We start from the raw sequence: 10,645 nt of genomic DNA on the forward strand, positions 1-10,645 counted from the left end.
TATAAATTTGGTTGTTCAGGATTACTTCAATGTTGAGTTTGTGTTGTTTTCTCGAATTTTCACCGGCTCCACCGGCGTTCCACAGCAGCGCGAAAAGAGCCCATAGAAATGCATGTGCACGTCTTAGCAACGTGGAACATCTTGTGACGTAGCTCCGCCCCCGAGGATAGCGTAAGGTGGCAGCGACCTCAACGGTCTGAATGGGTGAACTTATGTAGCTTTCTTTTTTTTGCATTAATTTGCTACGGTGGTACATCGTATTTTCTTCTAGTGTGTCTCTGTACTCTCTAATTTGTCAGCGATAAAAAAAAAAACTCGACATTTTTATTGACGCACAAAACCTAATTTGTTTCACGATTTTTGTATCCGCCATCCAAGAATAACGCCCCACTTCATTCAGTAATTATAATTATTTAAGTTTTATTTAAGTGAAAAGTTACCCGTCCCGGATGTACATACCGGTAGTAATTTCTCAGAGGAGTACAAGTAACAACAAGTAACAACACACAAACACCCCCCCAATAGTTACTAGCAACTATTGTTGCATCTCTAATGGTACAGATGCAACAATCCGGCCCCCTAGTGATCAATTTAGTAACACATTATGGTAATTTAATTCTAGGACAGACGCGTTGATGACTCAGACGTGACAAGGCTGGGAATCGATGAGGATGATTTCTACGATAGAGTGCTGCAGCAATTCGTCAGGGATTGGCCACTTTTCACATCAGTTCGACAAGAGTATCGACCTATGGGAGAAAATTGTAATATGAAATAAACGAAAGAACAACATATTTACGACATATGAGGGCGAAGGGATTTTAAAATGTTCACGCTCAATTTTGTTGTACACTATATATTACTAGTATATGATGACACTATTATGTTTGTAGTTTTGAACGATATACCTTTCGTATAGATTGCGCCCTCTAGCGTCCCGGTGACACCCTGAACCACCATATTTCCTCTATCTACGTCACAGACACAAATACTCGCTAGAGGGCGCATATTTTGATATATAATGAAAGCAATAGCAGAAAATATGTTTAGATTAGCCCTTTTTTGGGGGCTCTACTGATTCTAGGTATCAGTAATAAATGTAGACCTCTAATAGGTCAAAGGTCAATTTATGTAACTGTTATATAGTTCTAAAGACTGTTTATATTTTTGGATAAAACGGAAAATCCGATTTCAATCAATAAGTATCCGATAATGTCAGTATCTATTTTACTGTTACTAATTATTGTCGAAATGTATAATCTAAATTTTATTCATCATTAAAATGGACAATATTTATGAAATTATAAATGGAATATTGGAATATGTGATGTTATTTTGGGAATGTGAAACTAACAGTACTAAGCTCCTAATTAAAATCCAGAGGCACAGCCCCAATATCTTATCGTATCGACCATAAGAGCGTCATCATTCTTTTTAATTATGATTGTTTGGTTCAAACTAATTCAAAATGTTATAAACGTAAAAAACATAAATATTTGGCAAATGTTGCACCACCACGTGCAGCCAATACAAAACTATGACCATATATGGACATCATCATGAAAAAAGTAGCTTAAAACAAGACAAGGTGAAAATAATTTGCAATGTAGTTCTACCTTCCTTCCTCAAAGTTTCTCATTTTCAACTTTTTACGTCATCTTATACGTACGTGCTTTTATTATTATAGGTTAAATGTCACTGGGATGCAGGAAATAAAATATTGAGGTAACCAGAGAGACAAGATATCAAAGGGTTTGAAAACTAGCACACATTTGTCTTTTGCACCGATTTCTATATTTAATTTTTTTTTTCTTATCTCGAAATTTTAACATGAGATTGGAAAGTCAAATATCATTTGTGATATCAAATTTGATATTCTGGAATCATTTCAAAAACTTGACATTTAATTTAGTGAGTGTACAGTGTGATACCATATTTGTTTATATAACAGGAAATTGTTTCCCATAATGCATCATTGCACATGTGTGCAGTAACATGCTCAGTAGTTCAAAATGTGAATTTGTGAGAAACCAAAACAAAGTTGCTGTATGGTATATTGTATTTCCGGGTTTCATCTAGCCGACATTATTTGTTGGTTTGCAAGTTATTGACTACTATCGCATGAGATACGACACAACTGTCTCCCATAATGCATTGCACATATGTGCAGTAACATGCTCAATAGTTCAAAATTTGAATTTGTGAGAAACCAAAACAAAGTTGCAGTATGGTATATTGTATTTCCGGGTTTCATCTAGCCGACATTATTTGTTGGTTTGCAAGTTATTGATTACTATCGCATGAGATACGACACAACTGTCTCCCATAATGCATTGCACATATGTGCAGTAACATGCTCAATAGTTCAAAATGTGAATTTGTGAGAAACCGAAACAAACTTGCAGTATGGTATATTGTATTTCCGGGTTTCATCTAGCCGATATTATTTGTTGGTTTGCAAGTTATTGACTACTATCGCATGAGATACGACACAACTGTCTCCCATAATGCATTGCACATATGTACAGTAACATGCTCAATAGTTCAAAATTTGAATTTGTGAGAAACCAAAACAAAGTTGCTGTATGGTATATTGTATTTCCGTGTTTCATCTAGCCGACATTATTTGTTGGTTTGCAAGTTATTGACTACTATCGCATGAGATACGACACAGACCAAATCGATAGTTCTGGGGTGGGATTAACTTTTCATTTGATTTGGTGCCAAACATCTGAAATCATTATGACATTTTTCATTTGGCTAAAGATAAAACATTTGAAATCATTAGAGTTTGTCACTTTTCATTTAGTTGGGGCAGACATTTGAAATCGTTGGAGTTTTTGCTTTTCATTTGGTTAAAGATAAAACATTTGAAATCATTAGAGTTTTTCACTTTTCATTTATTTGGGGCAGACATTTGAAATCGTTGGAGGTTTTGCTTTTCATTTTGTCTGGGATAAAACATTTTAAATCGTTGGAGGTTTTTACTTTTCATTTGGTTAGGGGTAAAACATTTGAAATGATTGGGAGGGATCACTTTTCATTTGGTTAGGGGTCATATATTTGGAATCATTGGGGGGGGGGTTACGCTTTGTCTTATCTGTACATTGTTATTGTACTTGAATGTGTCAATATCGTTTGCCCTGAAACACATTGCGTGTATTTTTACTCCATGTCTAGTTTGCGTTTTTAAATCTTCTATCCACTCCCATCCCCGATATTTTAAATGGTCGACCCCCTAGAAAGAAAATACACAACCGTGGTCGGTGTTCTTTTATTAACAACAAACAAGTGTTACATTCGAGTGAATTATATACTTAAATGTACCGACAGGTCACTCGCGTATAATCACGTGATGTTATTTCTACCACGCATGCGTGACATCAGCAATCTGATTTGATATGCTGAATTATCATTTAGTTCGCCTCACTGCGAGTTTATTTGGACATCATCATCTTAACAAATTCTGTTTAAAAAACAAAACACGAAATTACGTTAAATTACCGACAGTGATGGCGCTCTACAACTCCCAAAGCAGGCAAATCATGGTGCGGAATGTGTACTACCGTCTTTGCATATACCTAGGCTCTCTGATGATTCAAACGTTGTTGCATGCTAAGTGACTTTTAGAGAATGTCTAAATCCCACATAAATTCTTAATTCGTTTTCCCCAGTTACCAACCGAAAAAGCTGCATGAAAGAATAACACCTTTTATCAACAAGTTCCAATATCATCTCAGATTTCAAATGGGTACAAAACCCATTAAAACAAATTGAAGGAGAATCTGTCATGCTCTTTATAAAATCAATCCTGAATACAAATTTAAAGAAAATTAAGATGGCGAATTCATAGCAACGAACGTACCCAGATGTAAATATGGAAGATCATACTTACCTTCATAATTGACTTGTCCATCGCCATCTATATCAGCCTCTTGGATCATTTCGTCAACTTCTTCGTCTGTTAGTTTCTCGCCAAGGTTTGTCATGACGTATCGAAGTTCAGCGGCGCTGATAAACCCGTTACCGTCTTTGTCGAATACACGAAATGCTTCTTTAATCTCCTCTTCTGTGTCGGTGTCTTTCATTTTTCTCGCCATCATAGTTAAAAACTCGGAAAAGTCAATTGAACCGCTTTCTGAAAATTCTTGAATAGTTAAAGAAATGAGGAAGCGCTAAGGCTCTTGACTAAAATACACAATAGCGTTCACAGCACGTGAAAGTCTAAAGGTTAAATTTAGACAACCGTGTGCAGACGCTAAAAACATTTTCAACCTCAACTGTGTTACTTTTGCTGTGATTTTCGATGATTTAGTGATTTTCGGTGATTTGGTGATTTTCGGTGATTTGCTGCAAGTTCATTGCTTGTGCAAATCCCGTGATAAATAACCCAACGCCACAACACATATAAGTACGTCTGAACGTAGTCGTGAATAATTAATCACATGACGTAATAATTAATGACGTCATTTAAATTTTGAAAGTCACGCCCTCCAGCAGCTTGACGCTTTTCTGGTGAGTAATTATTATTTGCGTTCTACTAGTGACAGTAAATTTGATTGGTTGTTTAAAAATGACATCAATATCACGCACTATTTTAAAGTCCTTCCGATAACCTTCCATATTGTGCGTACTAACATCGTACACATACGTAAGATAGTATACATTCTACATCCGCCAATAAAAATGATTTAGGAATTTTACGTCACCTGTGATAGAATGTACTCATGGGGTATCATGAAACAGTCGACTCACCATCGGCATCTACTTCATTGATCATATCTTGGAGTTCGGCCTCTGTTGGATTCTGACCTAGTGACCTTATGACGGTTCCAAGCTCTTTGGTTGTAGTGCTACCATCGCCATCTTTGTCGAAAAGGGAGAAAGCTTCCTTGAACTCTGCTCTCAAGAGAGAGAGAAAAACAAGAAAACAATGAGTCACGTGTAAATTTCTCATTACGTCACATCATGTGTTACGTCATTTAGACGTGCAAACAGACACAAAAATAAACAAAAACAAATATATTACACTTAGGCCGATATCACGCTAAGTTCACGACCCTTTAATTTTGACACCCGTTCTACGACTTATGAAACAGAAGTAAAATCTCACAGGCAATCTGTTCTTCGGTAAGTTGATCTGCCTACAAAAATAACAGATACGACCATGTATGATGTTTCTGAAACAGATCGAAAGTTTTTTTCTACAAAACCACTCGACCCATATACTGGGATGCAACCATTTCGTCATACACCGATTGACCCACATATTAGAATACTTTAAAGCGGAGGTGTAGTCACCTGCGCACGCGCGGGAATTAAGTCTCGAGCGACGATGACAACGCGTACTAACAGCCCAAAGACTCATGGGTAGACGCTTGTTTGTAAACAATGACACGCTATGACCATCTCACGTCATACACTGGTAGTCCCAAATACTGGGACACGCAAACCATTACGTCCTGCAACAGTATGAACGTGTGAACATACATTTATAGCATTCCCTAAAACACATTTTCTCTCTTATGGCAATATTTTGCTATATGGAAGTCTCAACATTTTGATGCAAAAATAGAATTGACCGTTATAATTATGATTTCTTGAAATCAGGTCATTGTATTGCTTTTGATTTTTGGTACTGGCCTTACTTTTATTTCACTAATTGTAACGTGTTTTGTAAGCCACTATTATAATTATTCGGCCTCGTGGAAGTTGAATTTTTTATATCACAATAAGATCAATAACTGTGAAGTCATTTCCGAGTGTACAATTATCTATAATTACCTGAAATAACGAGGAGTACGATGGATAAGAGTATGATAGATAAACAATGAGGATAAATAAGAGTAAGAATCGGATAAGAGTGTGCAAGCGGTGTGATATGCGATGGCGATCTCACGAGAATTCAAGACACGCGAATTGCGAGATGATAACACAATCGCCCGAAAAAAACTTGTTTATTGAAATATAAATTTGATTATGTGAAATAACTAGTTAGTGTTCGACCCTGTAGATTCCTTTGCAGTGTATTTGCACATTCTTGGGGCGGAGCTACGTCACAGAACGTTCCGCGTTGCTAAGACGCGCATCACTGTACAATGTATTTCCATTGGCTCTGCACGCGCTGCTGTGGAACGCCGGTCGAAGAGCCGGTGAAAACAGCTGAAGTCGAGAAAACAGCACCAAGGCAACTGAGAGTTTTCCGCCTTCGTTTTTCATCAGCGAAAATTTCTGAATGTCCGCCCGAGAATTCTTAAAGCATGTATTTTCTGTGTATGCATATTGCAACAATGTCACTCGTTTGTATTTAAGGTTGAAGCCTACGTACTCATCATTTTTTTTAGAAGGGTGGTCATAAATCGCATTTTCATTGCTTTATTGTGAAAAAATCGTGGCAAATCAAGCCGGAAACACTCAACTTGCTCGAACGTACAATATTATTAAAAAATGAATACGTTCTGGGTATTTGAAATCATGATTAGGCTTCTACTTTAGCCAATCAAATATTTTCGAGCGAGATAATATTGTGTGTTCATTACAGTCGAAATTTGACATGATCTAACAACGCATCGCACTCACCTGAAATATATTACTTTTCTTATACAGTTCAATCTAGTTGGTATCGATCAATAACAGCTTGGATAAACTATGCCAAGCGGATTACCATGGAAATATACCCGAAATTTACTAATATACATATATAAAAATCTGCCACGATACTCACCATTGTAAACGTTTGTAGAATACAGAGTTGAAACTAAACAATGTGTAGAGTCTGTAGAAGGTGTGTCACGTTGACCACAAAGTGCGTCGCTGTTATGTGCTCTGGAACGAGGTTCTACCCGCTAAATGGTAAACAATTTTCTCAAAACATCCCTCATATTGATCATTTTGTTATTTTTCACGACATGTGTATGACGCCCATTAATTGCGTCACTGTTACGTGCTCCGGAACGAGGTTCTACCCACCAAATGGTAAATTTTTTTCTCAAAACATCCCTCATATTGATCATTTTGTCATTTTTCCCGACATGTGTATGACGCCCATTAATTTGCATATAACATCAATATTTGAATGAATTTGTTTATCAGTAACTGATGAATATAGCTGCAAGCAGCGTTTAACGGTTCACAATTCAGAAACTGAAGAAACAAGATATATTTATGAAAGTAAAACCTCATCGCCATGGGCCTTTTAGATTTCAAAACATTTGTCTCTTCAGATTGAGAAAAATCTGGTCATTCTAATAAAAATCAGTCAACATAACAGCGATTTTGCAGTGAGCAAGATAAAAAATAAACCCACTAATTAGTCCGAAATTGGTTCCAAACAAAACTATTGAGGCATAATTTTCATTATATCGACACATATAAATGTGTGTTTTTTTTCAAATGTCCTGAAACAATGCTAATGATGAATATTGCTCCACTACATCAAGAATCAAGCAAGATATCAACTTTGTGTGCTTAGCTGCCAAGGGAATGTTGTGTCTGACCCGATTGGCTATATCAACAGACAATAGACTGTATGAAGCCATTTCGATATGCAACAATTAAGCGAGATAAGTTTGATGAAACTAATTGAAAACATGAACAATATAGTCACATGTTTCTATACATTTACATAAATTGGTAGCACAAACCATATTGTCATACACATGCACATTGAAAATAACAACATAAACCTATATGCGTAACACAGTGCTTGTGGATATACCAATCAACGTCACAGAGATAAAATTCCTATTTACCAAATATTAATGAGCTGATATGCTTGTATTTACTGCCATGATAAATGTGGACTTCTGTCTACTTTGTTTCACTGAAAGTGGATGTTAATATCATGTCATGTTAATGCCATACAATGCATTTTATATCTGTGAATATACCTCATTTATATATACACATATATAGACAAAGCAAGCAAATCAGTGTCCAGAAGAAATGAATTAGTGTTCTCAAGCATAAAAAAATGAAGGAAAAATAAATCACACCACTAGAGGGCACAACACTACAAGTAATTTTTAATTACATTCAAAAGACGAGGTATACGTTTTAGTCCAGTCATTCATAAGTAATTGACACGTGATGTAAAGTGTGGACTTTGATTAAATCAAACCTTTATTGTTTACTTTCCTATAACATACACCAAGTCACAGAGTGTACCACAGCACTATTTTGTTAGATATTTAAAGTTAGTTGCCTCTGTATTATGGGGGCACAGTTTACATGTATGTCATGTACAACTACTTTGAAACCATTTTTATTAAGCCTAAATAATAATAAAAAAATCAAACAATTATATAACACGTGAGATTATAAAGTTGACATAAAGTTAAAATAAAAGTAAAATTAATATAACATTTAGATATAATATGCAGTGTCATAATAAGCATATTGATTTATTTCTTGATGGAAAAATACAACTAATAAGCTAAACTACATATTGCCTGCTTGTGGATAGTTCTCATCAACTCTAGTAGGCATCATTTTAAATATTATCAGAGATGATTTTTTCATTCAATTCATAAAAGGTTTGACACATAAGATTATTACATTGCATCACTTAGATAGAATGGACATAACCATTCTGATCTGGTCAAATCAGTAAAGCATGCAAGGATCGTAAGTGCAGTGAAAATAAGACAAGTGTAAATTTGTTACACTGATCAAGATAATCATTCAGTTATTCCTTCCAAAATTGATAAGAATATGGAAATATTTCTCATCTTGTGTAATTCAATATTTTAAACAAATTACATAATTTTGTGTGTGTTGCTTCAGTTTACCTCTGACAGCAGGAATGGAAGTTTTAAAATAAACGTATGTTTAAGAACATATTTATACATTAGATAACAGTATCATGATTGTGGAGTTTGGGGACTATCTTTCAATAAAGCATTTTCATTCCAATGGGAACTAATTGTGCCTCTCTGCTGGCTGATTTATTTCATTACTCATGTGAACAGATTTTTTCAGGAACTAATAATCTAATTTCATCTATAGACATATTTATGATGTACAGCAATAAAAAATTATGTTTCCATGATATATCAACCTAAACTTAAAAAAAGGAACTACAGAATCAAGTTTTTCTGCCTCACCTTGATGTCCTTCTTGAATTTGATTTATTTGAACTGGACTAAATGACAAAAGAGAGATGCTGAATTGTTCGAGTTACGGACATCAAGTTGCGAGCATCGAGTTACAAAAAATCACCACGCCCACATTTTAGTAACAACGCCCACTTTTGCGAGACCTCGTCCAAAATGTAACTCGATGTTCACCAATTAACACAACTTTGAGTTATGAACAACATACATTTTTGTTTTTGTTTTAATGTCCACATTTAGTAACTCAAATGTTCCAATTTAGGCGTGGTTTCGCAAAAGTGGACATGGTTTTTAGAATATGGGCGTGGTCATTTTTGTAACTCGATGTTTTTGTAATTCGATGTCCGTAACTTGATGTCCGTAACTCGAACAAATCAGCATCTCACAAAAGATATGACCATAATTTTACCATCATTAATTTTCCTCATCTTATAATATCCTTCTTTCTCCTGCATATGGTGTATACATTTTCCAGCTTGCCGATTGGTTGCTATTGGTTGTCTTGGTCCCATCCAATCAGTGGCCTCCACCATCGTATATACGCATACCAAGTCATGACGCCCTCAAAAGGTAACACGCTTCATAGGTTTAATTGAATATAGTCGGCCTGCGCGAGCATGTCGTTTTGGGGTGCAAACTTGCATGGGTGGTACTGTGCTTCTTGGTGTACCAATCGTTGTCATAAAAAAATAAAATTTCCTTCTATCGACTATCAGCAAACTTACATGTTTGTATTTTCAGCTATGACTAAACAGGAATATTTTTGCATCCCAGTCTCGCTACTTCTGGGAAAGTCGTCTATCCATGTTCCTTGTCCATACACCTTATGTAAATATTCCTCTTATTATTATTATTGTTCGTGTCCTTCTAATGTCAATTACGTACAATAGACTCGACAACGAATATGAAATACATATGTGTCTGTACAGCTAGGCATTCCCAATTTCAAGGAGTAGTGTTAATTAATACAATGACTCCTCGTCCCAAAATATTGTGCCCCAAGAATGTACATCATAAAGTATACTGAAACACTTAGCACCAATACATTTTCATTGGATACTACCCAGTTTACATATATTAATGATTTATGTATTCACCAAACTCTTTGAATGCTAAACCAATCGTTAGCTGTATTATTTTTCTATTAGATTGTTCTTGTCTTAGTAGTAAGTAATATATGTTTTGCTGTATTGTCAGGGGTAAATCTTCTCTCTCTCGGGGTCTCCACACTTGTCAGGGGGGAATCTCGTCTCGTCTCTCTATCTCGTCCCCTTGAGGTACGGGATCGGGAAAGTCACTTTAACTTTACAGTCGAATAAGACACACACAACGAAATACGTTTCAGCTCTCGTCTTAGTCGATCAATCGAGCACTCTATAAGACACAGCACCCTGGGGGAAAAATCCCCAAAACTCTCACAAGGCTGAACCAAGACTCGCCCAAGACTGGACTGCGTCAAGGCTCGCCCCAAGACTGGACTCTCGACTCTCAGACTGCGTCTATCGTAGAGTATTCGCCAAGACCAACTCAAA

At 36.0% G+C, this 10,645-nt stretch overlaps 1 pseudogene across 1 annotated transcript; it reads right to left on the bottom strand.

Moving 5' to 3' along the window:
* Positions 1–409: 409 nt before the first annotated feature.
* On the bottom strand, positions 410–9,646 carry LOC100374975 (calmodulin-alpha-like; annotated as a pseudogene). The gene is made up of 5 exons (XR_014927987.1): positions 9,500–9,646; positions 5,114–5,144; positions 4,756–4,899; positions 3,896–4,138; positions 410–749 (listed from the first exon to the last, which is right to left on the bottom strand). The product of XR_014927987.1 is annotated as a calmodulin-alpha-like (transcript).
* Between the last annotated feature and the right edge of the window lie 999 nt (positions 9,647–10,645).

This window comes from Saccoglossus kowalevskii, chromosome 20 (genome assembly GCF_978046115.1).
Source record: "Saccoglossus kowalevskii chromosome 20, keSacKowa6.1, whole genome shotgun sequence".
Lineage (NCBI taxonomy): Eukaryota > Metazoa > Hemichordata > Enteropneusta > Harrimaniidae > Saccoglossus > Saccoglossus kowalevskii.